General features: G+C 42.0%; 1 long non-coding RNA gene across 1 annotated transcript in view; it reads right to left on the bottom strand.

The window, feature by feature from the left end:
• Positions 1-3,891: 3,891 nt before the first annotated feature.
• Positions 3,892-16,235, bottom strand: part of LOC136290264 (uncharacterized) — a 141,553-nt gene continuing 129,209 nt past the window's right edge. Inside the window, exons 4-5 of the long non-coding RNA XR_010721065.1 lie at positions 14,689-14,841; positions 3,892-4,875 (exon numbers count right to left, since the gene is read on the bottom strand). This is a non-coding gene — a long non-coding RNA (uncharacterized lncRNA). The remainder of the gene's footprint in view (positions 4,876-14,688; positions 14,842-16,235) is intronic.

Below are 16,235 nucleotides of genomic sequence, written 5' to 3'. Positions count from 1 at the left end.
CATTATATGACTCAGCCAGAAACATGGGTGACAAGAAGATAAAGGGCCACCCTTAGTCATGGCTTCTTGAAGGTCAGGCTGTTCTGCCAAAATTATCCAGGAGGGATTGCTTTGTCACAGGCCAACCTGACACTTGCAATCACAGTTCCCCCATAGCCCTCAGCTTGCAAGAGAGGCAAGGGGCAATAAATGAACTTTTCATCCAGGCAACTCTGCTGATATTTCCAGGTGACTTGTGCTTGTGGAAGTGTCCCCATCTCAAAGACAGCTCTCCAGATCTTCCTCTCAGCCACAACCAGAGTTGGCAAGTGCCAAATGTCTCAGCACACCTGAGCATGGTCACCCACATCAAAAGTGGAAGAGGTATTTGGCTTCCTAAAGTTTTCAGAAAGCCTCCTATGAAATGCCACCTCCTCTCTCACTCAACAAAATGATGGTTAAATCTCTGATTTGTTTTCTGTGGCACTGAAGTATCCATAAGGTGATTTACTCGACTATGATGGAAGGAAGTGAGTTGTTTTCTTGTTTATATTGTTTGAAGATGTTGGAAATAATCTTGAATTCCTTTCACAATTTCCATGTGTGGCCACAGAGAACTATTATTTATCCCTTGATTTGCCCTGTTTTTCCCCCTCTACCAGAATTCTAGGTCAGAATAACCTCTCCGTTTTGTTTCCTGAAACACCAAAAATACACAAATGCACATTGCATCATTGGTTTTTAACTGGTAAACAACAAAAGATAAGGAAATAATTTTGATTTTTTAATATGCCTGGCAGATAGAGAAAGACTGTGTCAAGTCATAAGATATCATAGCTGAGGTGCTTCACTTTGTGTCGATAGGAACAGTTCATTTATCCACTCTGGTCAGTTGATCTGCTGGAGAAAGCAGCTGACTTAATTTCTTCCTGTGGAATACCTTGTTATTGTTTGGCCTCTTACTACTTAGAAATTGCCTCTGTGTGTTTGTGCAGCATCATTTAAAATAGCCAATTTTATTGCTTAGTCTTGCCTGTAAAATGTCAACGCCCTAAGGCAGAAGAGATGAATCTGCAAACATTGCTCACAGCTAACTGGAAATTACTGGGCAGTTCCATAAACTGTGGAAGTTCTTGGGACAAGTCAAGAGAGGAAATGCATCATGATGTGAGTGCATCTCATCTCACTCAACACTTAATTTCTGGGACAAAACCCCTGAGAACCAGTGGTAAGAACAGAAAGCTCTCAGTGGTAGAAATTGGCTCTTTCTCACTGAAAATGTGTGCTAAATGTGTTCCTCGTCTGCAGGTTCAATTTGGCCCTGAAAGCTTAATTAGTGTTCCTTAGCAACAGGGCAACATCCTGATTGACAAAGCCTGCCAGTTTTGGCTGAGGCTTCAAAGTGCTCACTTCACAGTTATTTTTAAACTCCCCAAATTCACAGCTGAGCATTTCGATTCAGAGTGAAATTCTTCAACAACAACAGAAAAGAAACGTCCCCAGAGTGATGCATTTCTGAGGAAAATGGTAGGCAGGAGCTCAGCTCAAACTTTGTGATCTGTGGCAGCGGCAGCTTTTTGCCTCATCCCTCAATCTAGGGAAGTGGGGCTATCTGGGTGAAGAGGAAACCAAACAGAGAGTTCAACAATTAATGAAAAATATTATAAATTAAAGAGAGTGAGGAATTAAGTGAAACCATTTGTAGATAACTTGTGAAGTCTTTTGCTGTCAGCACTAAAGAGCTTCAGGAGGGACTCAGAAGGCAAAGTGGACAAACAGTAAAGAAAAATCTTAGGATAAAAAAGCACATATTTATACAGTTCAAAATCATAATACTATTGTATATTTGAGGATATTATTCCATCACCATCAGAAATAATGTCTGGTGGCAGACTTACATAAATCTGCCTAAAGCATTTGCAATTTTTGTGTTGTAATAAAATAAGAATGATGCTTACACGCCTATGTATTCAGTTCTGGAAAAATCCAGCATTAATATGTACTTCATATGAATATTTATAAGAGTAAAAAAATGATTATACCCTTATTTAATTTTTAAACTGAGATTTTGGATATGATTAACTCTCCTGGCAGTATTAAGAGGAATAATTTCATAATTCAGTAGTGAAAAGAACTGCAAATGAACTGTAAGTAAATAGAACTGAATTAACTTTTGCAAAGATCTCAGAGACTGAGGGTATGCAGGCCGTATGTGAAAACCTACAGAAATCAGATATTTTTAATGTGTGACAGACCACTTTTCTCTGAGTTCCCATGCTCAGGAAATAAATCTGCAGGCATCCCTCTCCCTCTGCCTGCAGCCCTGTATCCTGGAACAATGTGACTGCATTGCAGTCTCAGGTGCTTTGGTTTGATTTCCTATCTATTGAAAAAGTTTTTAGTCTTAACAATTGCAAGGAGGAAAAAAAGAAAATTTGAAACGGAATGTAGGGAGTGGCAAGAGCACTGACCTCCCTGTGGGGAGATGTGACAGGAGATGGGAGCACAGCAAAGGAATGCACACAGATTATCCACAATGTGCTGGCAACTCCCTTTGGAGCAGCCTGGGAAGGTTCATACCCAGAAAGGAGCTGTGCCATGCAGAGGTAGGTGGGACTTCCCAGACTAGAGCTGGGACAAAGTAAATTGTCCTTAAAATGTGTGCAGGCTGGATGCCAGATCTGCAGCAACCAGGGCTTTGTTCTACAGGCCTGCTCCTGTTTGTTCCCAGCATCTGCTCCTGTGAACACAACCTCTGATGGCATCAGCACCCCCAGGTGCCAATTCCCACTCTGTCCCCAGCTTTCCCCTGTGCAGGAAACCAGAAGAACACACATGGCGGAGCCAGCTCTGCAGAAAACCAGGGTGACACACAACAAAAGACAATGAAGTTTTGGCAAATGAGACAAACCAGGACAACATGAAATAGACACCCAATAGCTGATGCTACCAATGATTAAGACAGAGCAGGAAACAAATCACAAAACCAGGTCTATTACAACTCACTCCATCACGTCTTAATCTTAGAATCAAGGAATGGTTTGGGCTGGAAGGGACTTTAAATATCATCTCTTTCCAAACCCCTGCATGGGTAGGGACACTTTCCACTGTCCCAGGTTGCTCAGAGCCCATCCAGCCTGGCCTTGGACACTTCCAGGGATGGGGCAGCCACAGCTTCTCTGGCCACCCTGCGCCAGGGCCTCACCACCCTCACAGGGAACAATTTCTTCCTAATATTCAATCTAAATCAACCCTCTTCCAGTATGAATACATTTCCCTTTGTCCTGCTACTACTTGCCCCTATAAAAAAGGTCCCTTTCCTGCTGTCTGCTTTGCCTGGATTTAAGAGTTGAGAAGGATCTTCCTTACAGTCCTCCCTGGTTGCAGGATTACTACTTGGGTAAGTAAAGCTAAGCATTTGCACAAAGACTCCCCTGTCTCATAGTGAAAGGCTTTTCCTAGGCTGGCATTCCTAGAAATCACATTTTAAAATACTTCAAAGTCTTTTTGTATTTATCTGCTCCTTTTAAATATCTGTTCACGTGCATGTTTTACAATGTACACAATATACACTTACAGTAGTAAATATAGATCATTCACAAAGAAATAAGTGTATATATTGCAGAAGGGGACACAGAGAGTGTGTGTTCAAGGGTTTTTTTACTGATACAGGTGCACAATAATAAACCTTTGGAGATCAATGCTACAGAAGGAAGAGGTGGTAACCTACACATAATTTAAGTCTTAAGTCTGCTGTCGTGTTTTTCGTATATTTTGCACATGCATGTGTGTGCACAGGGTTTAAAAATACGTATATTTCACATATTACTGTATTTTTTCTTGTATTGCATTAGCATATTTATTAATATATTTTGCATAGATTTACTGAGCTTCCTACACACATTTATTAAATTTATGCAATATACCTAACAAACAACACACATATTTTTGACATCTTCTGCATTTAGTTGTAGGTAGAACTGCAAATTCTACACTGTTTGACATATCACATTAGAATTTACCATTTGCCTGTGGTTATAATTCTGCCAGGTTTGAACTCTTTGCACTGAATTCTTACATAGTTTTGCCCTGCTTCTAAGTTACTTTCTTTGGAGAGTTTGAGTAAGTGTGATTTAGCCATTTAAAAAAAAAGTAAACTTGTGAAAAACAGCCAGTGTAAACTATGGTGAAAATAGTTCATCTTATGAACATCTCCAGCCACAGTCTGGAGAAGAAAATTTAGAGAAGAGCAATTCCCCCAACATCACCCACTTACTTCACTTTTTTTTTTTTTTTTTTTTTTTTGTGCAAATATATCCAGATTGGCCAATACTTTATTTTTTAAAAACATATTTTGCTCTTCTGAATCTAGCTCAAATCTTGGCTTTCCCAATTGTGATCTCTGAACAGGGCTGAGAGGATAACATGCAACAATGAAGTCACATTTGAAGAAGAATTTTACTTGGATTTTACTTTCCACTTAGTCTTGATTGACAGCGAGTGCACTCCTCTAAGGAGATTTGGGCTGTATTCTTGTTTGAAGCTTAAGGTTAATTTGTATTTTCAGAATGCAGAGCTGCTCTAGAATTGCTTACCAAGACACTAATTTAAAAGCATTCACTTACAGAGCCAGTCTGGCACAATGCTGCAATTGCAGAGTGCACATAATAAATGTCACACACACCTTTTAATGAAGATTTGTCTTTTCTTGTGCTAGTCATGGGTCAGCCTCTTCCACTCTGCATCATTTGTTGTAAATTCCTGTTTATTTTGCCATCCCTCTTTTTGCTCTGTTGTTGAAGAAAGTTGTAAGACAAGTTCTCAAATTGTTTTTTCCTCTTTCAACAGCCATCCTTGTCTTCTGTTGCAGTAGAGAGGGGTGGACCAAGCCACAGCCTGAAAAAAGCCAACCAAACAACATTTCACAGCCTATTTATATTCTACACCTTTTCATCGAGGTAATTGTTTTTTGTATACCAACAGAGAGGGCTGAAAGGGGAGGTATTTCAATGTGTTTCTGAGTTATTTAACTTTCGAAAGATAAATACTTATCACCACCACAGAATCCCAGCTTTTTTTATCAGTCTTTAAAATCCATCTCCAGATTTTAAATATATTTAGGATAAATTCATCATTTAAGAGTCTTAAAATTCCATGGCTCCAAATAAATAAAGAGGTTGAAGAAGGAGAGAAAAGACGAGCAAGTATGGCCAAATTGAGTTAGGAGAGGAGTAAATGTGAAAAGGTGAGACTAAAAGTCAACATTCACTCAGCAGTTTGTAAGGTGTGAATTATGGTGCCTTGGGGAAGTTGTATAATTTACACCGTTTATGAAAATCACAGATCTTTTCCCTGTTCTCACTAGCTCGAGTTTGTTTAGCTAAAAATGACCAAACATACAATTACCACTGGGCAGCTCTGGGGTAAAAAATGATCTTGGGCTTTCTCTCATTGCCAAATTAACAGAACCTTGTCTGAAAATACTCAGCGGGGCTGCCAAGCCAATGGCAGCGCCTAACTTGGCAGCCTGGACTAGATTGTCCATGGCTGAAACACGGGCAAGGAATATGGGCTGCTCTCAGCATTCTCCTGGTTCCCTTCAGATCCTAATAATCAACAACCACACTGAAGCAAGGCTGACAGAGAGAGATCACAAGAGTTCTTGTGCTCGATTCAACAAGGACTTGAACAACATGGTCCCCAAATCTCTGAAGGAAGCCCAGTGACAGAGCTGCCACTGGACAAAGGAGGTGATTTTGCTCCTGCTTGACCACTGGACTCGCAGACAATGAGTTGTCCTAAATCTCACCAGATCCTCCCAAAGAAAATCTGAGGGAAGTTTGTGAAGCACTGGAGCACCTGCTGCTCAAAGCTGCAAAGATTTAAGACAAAATGGCTCCTGGATATTTATACAATGTAATAACTCAGTAAAACATCATATTTTCCCTTTTCTCTTTGATTGTTGTAACACCGGTCACTGTGTGATCTGTGACATCAAAGCTGAAAGAATTTACTGCTTATTTTTAGTGATTATTTTCAAGTACCTTTCCTGTGGATTAACAGAGATTAGCAAAGGCACATTTTTTTCCAAGGTGTGATGGTAAATCCTGGGCTTTTTAGTCAGGCTTGCTGAGAGTAAGATTAAAAATAGGCAGTTTCTTTTATTTTCTAAATTACATGGGGCATTGGAAGAGATCGGTGATATTGGCTTTAAAATTCCAGTCTCTGCTTGATTCTGGATTCCCCCTGTTCAGGGAGAAGCTGTCTCCACTGGAGACTAGACATTTTTGTACTTTTATCCTTATACAAAAGATTTAACAACGTTGTGCTTTAAAATGTGAATGCAATTACCTGTGACCTTTATCACTAACACAGGAGCAAAAGGACCCATTATGAAAACATTTCTCTTACACGAGACAACCACAACACGTTTTTGCAAATGGTGTTCCTAAAGGATTTGGCATTTGCCATCTGTGATAAAATAGCTGCAACCATTTCCTGTGAGCCAAGGCAATTCTCACTCAATTTTAAAGGAGAAAGATCCTGAAAAAATAAAATGCTTTCCTCCAAAAGTCCTCACTGTACTCTGTCAAGGTCTATTTGTGGCTTTTTCACACATCCGCCAGAAGACATCATTGAGTGCAGCTCTTCTGAGCCCCCCAAAATTGCATTTTCAACTTTCTTATGGGAGGGCTCCCGCAGGGCTGCACTGAGCTGGGTGATGAATAGACCTTGCCTCCTTTTGTTCTGCCAGACCCCAATTTTCATTTCAGAAAGAGGAACCAGCACTGGTGGTAAACGAGGCCTCAGGGCACGTTCCAGCCATCTACACCAGTATCTAAGTGGAGCACTCTGCCTTGGTTCAACTGCTGCTCTCTCGGGGGGCTGGAAGGGCTCCCTTGCTGGCTTGGCTGACACAGACACTATTGTGCAGGAATTTTAGATGCGAGAGTTGGCAGCCTGAATATGACCCTTGGAAATTCATAAACCAGCAGAGGTTTTCTGCTTGCCTATGCTGGATTGAGACTGAAAGAGAGGAAATTTAGCTTAGATATTAGGAAGAAATTGTTCCCTGTGAGGGTGGTGAGGCCCTGGCACAGGATGGCCAGAGCAGCTGTGCCTGGCCCATCCCTGGCAGTGTCCAAGGCCAGGTTGGACAGGGCTGGGAGCAACCTGGGAAAGTGGAAGGTGTCCCTAGCCACGGCAGAGGGTGGAAATAATGATCTTTAAGGTCCCTTCCAACCCAAACCATTCTGTGATTCCATGAATCAGAAGCTGTTTCAGACCCTCTCCCTCAATTCACTGCTTATCCTAGAGCCTTTTAATTATAATATGAACAGTAACAATTAGTTCACATCTTCAGGCTTTTTTCATCCCCATGGATGTCAGATGCACATATTTGTTGTTTTCTCTTTAAAGGTTTTCTGGCTTTCAATGGAACCATCTGACTCCTCATCTTAGCTCCTACCTACCTCTCTAACTCTTATTCAAACAGGCAAAAAGACACATCTGAACTAGCTGGAGGGGAAGTAATTTCTGAAGAGCAGCAGCCCATGCACTGAATTTTTAACATCTAGTTCTGGCACAACATCAAAGCAGGGCACATCATTATCTTCCTCTTCCAGAACAGGAAACTAAGGCACAGAGTATCATCATCATCTTGCCTAAAGTCATCCAAGGCAAAACTGAGAACAGAGTCCCATTGCCAGAACTCTTGTTTATGGCTTTCTGTGCAGGCCAGCAGCTGTCCTCGGATAGCGGACACACTCTGGAAAGCAATATAATTTTTCTTTTTATTTTCAGATGAGATCCTACTCTAGTGACACCTCAATCTATACAGAAGCCCATAATAATTCCTTCAGTAGCAACAAATAAAACTCATTTCCTTTCCAGTTTCCTGATTTGTGGGTTTCTGATGCAAGGTTCACACCTCTGTTGGCAAACACTGGCACAGCTCAATGTTCTGACAGTACAGGGAGCATTTTATGTGAACTATGGTTGGAAAAAGAAACATATCAAAAAGGACTCTCCAGGACAGCCTCCCTTTGCTGGGCAACATGAAATGATGAACAACATGAGATGTTGGACTTGTCATGCAAATGCCAGGCTTGTACTGACGATGGGCATTTGCAGCTTTTTCTGAGTTTTACTCACATTATTTGTGAGTGTGAACCTTTCTTAAAACACAGGTTTAACTTTGACTGTGTACCAGGAGGCTGAGAGTGTACCCTGGTCTGGCAGCTGAGAAAAGACACTCATATCCACCCCCCATCAGGGGGGAACCAGAATACAGCCACTTGGGCATCCTGGTTCAAGAGATAATTCCCAATGCTTTCCTGCGCTTCAGAGGAACAGTTCAGGGTCTTTCCAAAATGACTGCCAGCATCAACTTCAACAAATTTCATATTTCCAGTAGTGGTGAAAGCACAGAAGTTGGTTTGAAAGTGCAAAAGCATTGCTTAATTGAAAAGAACCCCCCACGTATTTCCTTACGGCAGCTAGCCTAGATGTCAGTAATTACTGGTAAGTAATTGTACCAGAGGCAGAATATTTACAGCACTGCCACTTGACTTTTTATGCAGTGCCTTTCATCTGAAAAAATCCATTTGCATTAAAATTATTAGTCTATTTCTCTTTCACATTTAGGTGGCATCCATTACCATCAGAAATTAAAAGATTCTCTGAGGGGCACAAAGTCATCAGTCTACTGTTTGAGTTTGGGTTTGTCTAAATTTATATAGGCTACAGCCTCTAAGGCTGCCTTGGATATTAACTTCCTATGATTAGTGGGAGTTATGTAGCTGATTCTCTTCAAAAGTTTAGACAATTCCTCCTGTCTCTCATGATTTCTTCCTTCCTGGAGAAAGACAGATCTTCATTTTAAACACTTTAGCTTTAACTCAGAGAGTCCATGCCCAAAGACTTCAGAGATTTGAGCCCTCCCTTGTTTCAGAATCCCAACAAAGCAGGGTCTGTTTTGCATCTGCACTGAGATCAGGGACTTCTTGTGTGAGCTGGGGAACACTCAATCCCCCTTAAGCGCAGGAAAACAAATTTATCACTCGAGTGTTCCTTTAAGTAGCGCACATGTCAAGGGAGCCCTTTCAAACACTCACTCCCAGACCGTAATACTCATCATAGGTCTTAACAGACAGATTGTGAACCAAGTCTAAAAAATGTTCAGCTTTCGACATGGCATTCACTGCAATAAATTTCATTATTTAGTGCAGATGCAGTGCCTTGCCTGTCTTCTGTGCATGTAATGCTTTTGCCCTTGCCACATTCATCTTGTTCCAATAAGTTTAAGTCAGAACTCAGTGTGTTGGGACAACTCTGTCCCAACATCCCAGAGAGCCGATGTGCTTGCTTAAAATAGCCAAATCCTCATCCACAGTGTGACAAATACCACCCACCCACACCAAATAACTCAGCAGAGTGGCGTAGCAGTGAGTCACACTTGCTCAGGACAGTCAGGCTGCCTCCAGGCTGCCGCTGGCATTGATGGATTTGGAAGCAGAGCCTCAGGGAGCTGCCCCCTCCACATCCAGGAGATGTGCACAGCAAATGTAACACTTGGCTGCCTCTCCTCTGCCTTCCTGCAAATTTTGGGAACCCGTGAGATCTCTGCTCCTACTCGGTCCTTGTCTATTTGTGCTTCTTGTCAGCACAGGGAGACTGGAGATGGCTCTCCCCCTCTTCTGACTTTCATCTGGCTGCCACAGTCTGGCATGTTTCTCTTTCCTCACTACCTGTGGGACCACACTCTAAGCTGGCCACTGAAATAACTCAGCACAAAAAGTTTTGGGGGGGACATTATTTTAACATGATGTTTTCCGGCAGGCTCTGCATGCTTCTGTATTGGTGCAGCCAGAGGAACAGGCAGCTGTGCCTCAAAACTTTGGAAATGCTGCACCTCAGACTCACAGCTGGTTTGTACATACATTACTGTAGCAGTGGCCTGGGGCTCTGAAAACAAAATGACACCAGCAACAAAGAGAAAACCTGACACTTTTACCATTAGGAATGGTCTAGAAACAGTTTGGACAATAGGAGAAAGTTTTTAAACCATAGGGAAGGTAAAGATCTTCCTGATCTTACATTTCCCTCTGTCTGTGCAAGGAAAGTTTTGGGTGCCAGTATGTTTCTAGGTGGAGGACAGAAAAAAACAGATGGGAAAAGGCACTTCCTAAAATGGTCCAAAGAGGACCTGGGCAGAGATGAGCAGCAAACTTTATCCTCTGCCTGTACATCTCAAACAGATCTGCTAAGTCAAGAGCTCATTTTGTGTTAGCACATGAAAATCTAAGAAAAACCCCCAAGCTCCTTCAGAGTCAGTGTCAGTTTTTCATACAGGCATGGGGTCTGCACATAGCAAAAGAGAGAGAAGTGAAAGAAAAGCAGAAGGGAAGGAGAAAAGGCCACAACACGCAACACCAAGGACTATGATTCCACTCACCACAAAACTTAATAGCAGGTAAAATTCTTCTCACTTTACTTATAAGTGAAAGTGGAGCTCTGTCACACACTTCCTTACATTCCTTCCTGCTCTTTTCCACTGAGACTTCCCTCTTTAGTCAGTCATCTTTGTTGTATGTTTCTTTACATTCAAACTGGATAATCTTTCAAACTTTGAGGAACTGCTTTACCAGTGAATTCCTGGGGATATCGCTTTTCTTTAATAAAATAGAGTGACTAAATTAATAAAGGACTGACCAAATTAGCAAAGACTGACTAGAGATAAGACTCTTTTTTTTTTTAACTGGCAATTCTGCTTTACCAGCAATGGTTTTTAAAGAATCCTATAATAAAATATGCATGCTTCCACCTTTGTCTTCTGGTATCTTATTTCTTGGCAACCAAGACTCTCAATTTATTAATATCGCAATCTACGTCTATGTCTCATTGGGAACTTGGACCTTAGCCTGTGCACTTCCTACATTTGACCTTTAAATCCCAAATGCATAAGTACCTTTAGAACTAATTTTCCCAAACCAGTCTGGGTTTTGCACTAAGTGTCCATGCACCTCTCAGCTCCATGCCAAAGCCATACAGGAGGAAGGGAGCTGGTGGGGAAAATGAGATCTGTGAGGTTTCTTTAGGAACTTGAATAAGCCAGGAAGATGTTGGATGTCAACAGACTTCAGTGAGTTTAAATGAGGGAGCAACTTCTCTAAGGAGATGTTTACTGAACGCTTCAAAGCTCTTTTTAGCAAGTTAGTTTACTTTCCAAAACAGTGGACCAGCTCCTGTGAGACTAAAATGCTAAAGTGTGTGGGGAAGGATTGGTATGTGTTGATGCTGCAGTTTCCTCTGCTGTGTGCTGCTGTTCTCTGCTGGAACAAAATCCAAAGTTTTCCATGAGATACTGCACATTGCAGAGGGGGAAACGTGTCAGTGCTCTCAGCAATGGCCATAAACCAAAACATGACAAGTTTCACCTGAGCAAGAGTGAGAATTTCTTTACACCAAGGGTGGCAGAGCACTGAAGTGCTGCCCAGGGAGGTTGTGGAGTCTCCCTCTCTGGGGACATTCCAACCCCACCTGGACTTGTTCCTGTGTCACCTGCTCTGGGTGATGCTGCCATGGTAGGGGGTTGGACTCAATAATCTCCAGAGGTCCCTTCCAACCATAACAACTCTGTGAAAACAGACACCCCAAAACCACAGCAGATTTAACACTGTTCAGGTGTGGAAGTCAGGGAAAGGTTTGGGGTGACATTCACTCTCTGTAGACACTATGAGTGTCTGTAAGCATCAGTGCCGGGGTGCCAGGACACGCGTGGAAATATTATCACCTCCTTGCACACAGCTGAGAGCCAAAAATCCTTAAACCTTGAATCCTGATGCTGCTGAAATCCTGATGGCTCAACTCCCATCCCTGTCTTAGGATGACACCAGTCAACAATCTAATTAAACACATAACCTTCAGGGTGCTTTAAGCATGTTCATATATTCTCAAAAGCAACAAGATGTAAATGAAACTCAATTATAAACAATAAACTCAAAACGTCCTAGTTGGCCAAACCCACTATTTCTAGTAAGTTTGTGTATATTTGTACTGAGGCTTCATGGCAAATGAGCTTTAGCCATAGCAGTCATCAATGCTCTCTAGAAACGTCACTAAATTAAGTGTTCACACTGAGACATCCCAAGCATGTTGGATAATGCAACACCAAATTAAAACATTGGGCATCGTGTACTACACTGTATTTATTTAAGAGGTACAACAAGAAAAGGTAGAGCGAAACTCAAACTGAGTGGAGTGAAAAAATAAAAGTGCTGCCATTGTGGGATATCATAATAGTAATGAACAAGTGAGAATTGAAAGAATTGCTTGATTTATGCCTTTAACAAGCTTAACCACACACAAAGCAAACTGTCATCGCCTTTTACTCTTTATCTGCAACAATTAGCAGGGCTAATGACTCCTTTTACTTTCTGTATGAGACAAGATATGATCCAATCCCCACTGGAGAAGAGTTCACACAATACAAGGAAATGCACAAAGGGGAAGGTGATCCCTTTTATCTCCTGGTGTTTATCTGGAGTTATTCTCCCCAAGCCCAGTCAGACACTGTAGTGTATCTCATTATTTGGAAACTGCTTTGGAGCTCAGAATACAACTGCAGCTTTCATGCTGGCCTTCAAAGGGACCTTTTCATGGCTCTCCCTATAATATCCTGAGAATTACACAGATCTCTTTACAGAAACATATGCAAGGAGCACCATGGGTATACAAAGACTGAGTCCATGAGAAAAACGCACATAAAGTCGACAGAATTACAAAATGAATGACAGCAGAGAGAGCAGCAGGCATCAAAGAGCTGGGAGTCAGGAAAGCATTTGATAAAGTGCCTCTCAAAATATTATTTCCCATTGGCTCAGACATAAATACTGTCACAGGAGTTGTCTGAAGGACTGCAAACATGGAATAATAATAGACAAGGGGGTTGTGTCTCGTATAGAGGCACGGGGTAGCTCTCATTTCATGGAGCATCTCTACTTGTGATGTGTGAGGGGGAATAAAACAGCTGGTTAATAAAATATGTAGATAACATTAAGTTGAGAGGAGAGGGTAGAGAAACATAAATGAGAGCAAGAACCCTAGATACAAAGAGCCCTAGAAAGCTTAGAAATATGGGCAGGAAATAAGTGAGATGCAGCTCTTTGAAAATGGTGCACTAATTTATCAGGGGAGAAATGGCATTCACTGGAGGGAAAAGTATGGAGAGCAATAATGCTGAAAGAAGGAGAGGAGGAAGCCAATGATGCATTTGCAATTTGACAGAACAAAAAAGGCTGTTTGGGTTTTATGGCACTGTCCTTGCGGAGCAGTGAGCACCAAGTGGAAGATTCCCTTTGTGCAGCTATGGAGATGGAAAACTGGGAATACTGATTCTGATGTTCGCCAGTGCCTGGTGTGACCAGCCTCCACTTTGAGAAAACTCCTCCTAGGAGTAGAGGCAGATAAACAGAATTCTCCCACCTCTAATCCAGGCAACAGAGAGTTCACACACCCCTCACATCTTGTCCTGAGGCACTGATCATAAGAACTCATCCTTGGCACTTAGCTTTGGTTTAACTCCTACACTGATAGAAACGCTGGATTTAGGCTGACATAAGACCAAAATAAAATGTACTGAGTTCATTTCAGGACATTTTATCACCAGAAAATTACTGACAATTAGCAAGGAATTACAAAGACCAAGGGATCCAGGGGTTAATATGTGTGGAGGGATAAAAGAGCTAAATGCATGTCTTCAACAGATAATCACAAGGATCACAGTATGGGTGTAGCAGGTGGGTGGGAAATGTCAAAAAGGGATGAGAAACCTCAAAAAGGCAAAGCCCTTGTGCAGCTGAACTATCACCAATAAAATATGCCTGTAAAAGGAAAAATGTAGATTGAGTATTTTGGAATCAACCTCAGCAATAGCATAAGCAGGCCTATCCAATGACCAATGCAGCAGAAAACTCTGTAGCAGGCAGTGTCCACATGGGATAAACCGTAAAACTGGGGTTGTCAACTGTTGTACTTTCTCTGCAGGAGACAAATCCAGGATAATTGAAACCAGCTGAGGATCTGTTTTTCTAGCTCTCTCCCACCCTTAGTACACGTGGCACTAAATTAAAGATGGCAAATGCCTTTTTGGGGCAACTAACTTCCCCAGGACACAATTCTTGATTTTTTAATGGGATTGCTAGGTGGGTGTAAACAACCTAGAGCCTAGTGCACTCTTTTGGATGCCTGTTATTGCCTCAAATACTTCATGCAGCCCACAACAGTGGGACCCTCTGAATCCCCTGCAGTATCTGTTCTGTTCTTAGATTCAAAACTAGGTGGGATCAGTTGAAGACAAGGCCAAATCAGCCATGAAGTCTGTGTTTCTGCTCCTTTTAAGGACTACCTTCACAAGTAGATAACTCTGAATTTGTATTAACAGCCATTGGAGGGGACATAGTGAAAGCAGGTAATTTATCCTTTCTGAGAGTGAAGTCCAATGTGGGGGAAGTTGACCCTGAAGCAATAAGTGAGATATTTATATTTCAAAGCATTTGATGTTCTCCAATATTCTCCTGGATAATTATTCAATCCCTTACCAAGAGTTTGTTTGGTTGTGTTTCACAGCTCGTGGAAACAAGACACTGCAGCAAACACCTTCTCTTCCTACAAAAATAACCTGAAGGGAAGTCCCAAACATGCCTGTACCTGGATGCAGACTTTTGGTAATCCTCCAAAGCAGATTCCTTCCAGGATTCTCCGTGCATCCCAGGCTCAGGGCAATGTTCCTTCAATCAGCAAAGGACTGAAGCAGTTCTGGCATTGTTCAGTTTGGCTTGTCAATACCATCTCTGGGCTGAGCTGATGAGCAAGCAAAAGGCAAAGACATGGAGTTATGCAATATTAACAGAAAGACAAATTTTGGAAACAATTTTTTTTGGTAACAAAAACTGGAACATTTAATTTCCTCTTTGACTCTAATTGCAAAGTGATGCTCAACAAACACTTCTCTCAAAGCTTTAAAATCTATGGCTATAAAATAGAGCACAGCTGGCAAACTGAGTATTTCTTACTGACACATAGATTTATGACCTCATTGGAAATACCTTGGGTAACAACAAAATCAATAAATTATGCCATCAGCAGTATAATTGTCACCCTGCAACTTCAGTGCTGTTAGTCAGCATAGCATCAGCTGTGAATGAATATCAAATATATCAAGGCTTCCTTTCAATTACAAAATGAAAGTGGTAACATCTCCTAATCTCCTTTTTGATGGCCTTTTCAAATACAAATGTTCAAGAAGAGCCCCCATCCCGGACAGGGCTGGGAGAACCAGAGGCAGGGAACATGCCCAGTGAATTTGTCTTTTACCACACAAACTTAGCCCGTCTCCCCATGCACATCTTCCCAACAATCTAAACCCTTTCCAGTGCCAGTTCCTCAGACTTTACACTTGAGGCTTCCGTCAGTATTTTGTGTCGTGTGTTGTATGAGACTCACCCCCCAGGCATTCTATCTCTAACCAGATGTGGTGGGGCAGAGTAAATTTTGGGGGGAAATGATCCCTCAGCTAATCTTAGCACTGAAATGACTGGAGCATAAATCAGCTTCCCTTGGATGAGCGTCTGGGTCAGGCAGCATGCTGGCAATGCAGATCAGCTTCACCAGCTCCCTGGGAGTGTTGTTGACAGTGTTACTTTTCTCCATATGAATTTTTTAATCACAAGAACCAGGGTGTTAGAAACCCTGCCATTCCTTCTCGTTGTGCATTTCCTCACTGCGCCGTGATGGCCCTGCACCAGACACTCTTCCAGCAACATTTGTGACCCATTCCCCTGGAACACCCAGGGAAGCACCTCTGGGACAGTGGTGCTGTTCCACCTGCCTGGGTTAAACTAGAGACAGGGACACAAAAGTGCATTAACACAGGGGCAATTAGTAGGTGAAACATTACAGCACAAGCAGTCTGAAAATAAAGCTACAGCTGGAGTACTGCTCAATGGAGTGCAACCCTAGTGGAGGATGAATCAAACTAGGAAACATTAAATAATTTCCTTTGGGCTTTTGGTAGCAGGGAGACAACACAAAGGGCAGAGAGCTCCCTAAGCCAGGAACTAGAAATGCTGGGCTTTGTTTTTCTGGGCTGAAGCCTTTGCTAGATCAAACACTGGGAGCTGGCAGCCGCAGGGTGAGCAGACTGTGTTGGAGCTGCTTTTCATTGAAGTGTCAACAAGCCAGTCTGTTCCCCAGCT

The sequence above is a fragment of the Chamaea fasciata genome, unplaced genomic scaffold, assembly GCF_029207755.1.
Source record: "Chamaea fasciata isolate MVZ Bird 193981 ecotype frontalis unplaced genomic scaffold, bChaFas1.0.hap1 SCAF_5, whole genome shotgun sequence".
NCBI classification, from domain to species: domain Eukaryota; kingdom Metazoa; phylum Chordata; class Aves; order Passeriformes; family Sylviidae; genus Chamaea; species Chamaea fasciata.
The sequence above is the reverse complement of the archived record's forward strand: the minus strand, read 5'-3'. Positions and strand labels throughout refer to the sequence as shown.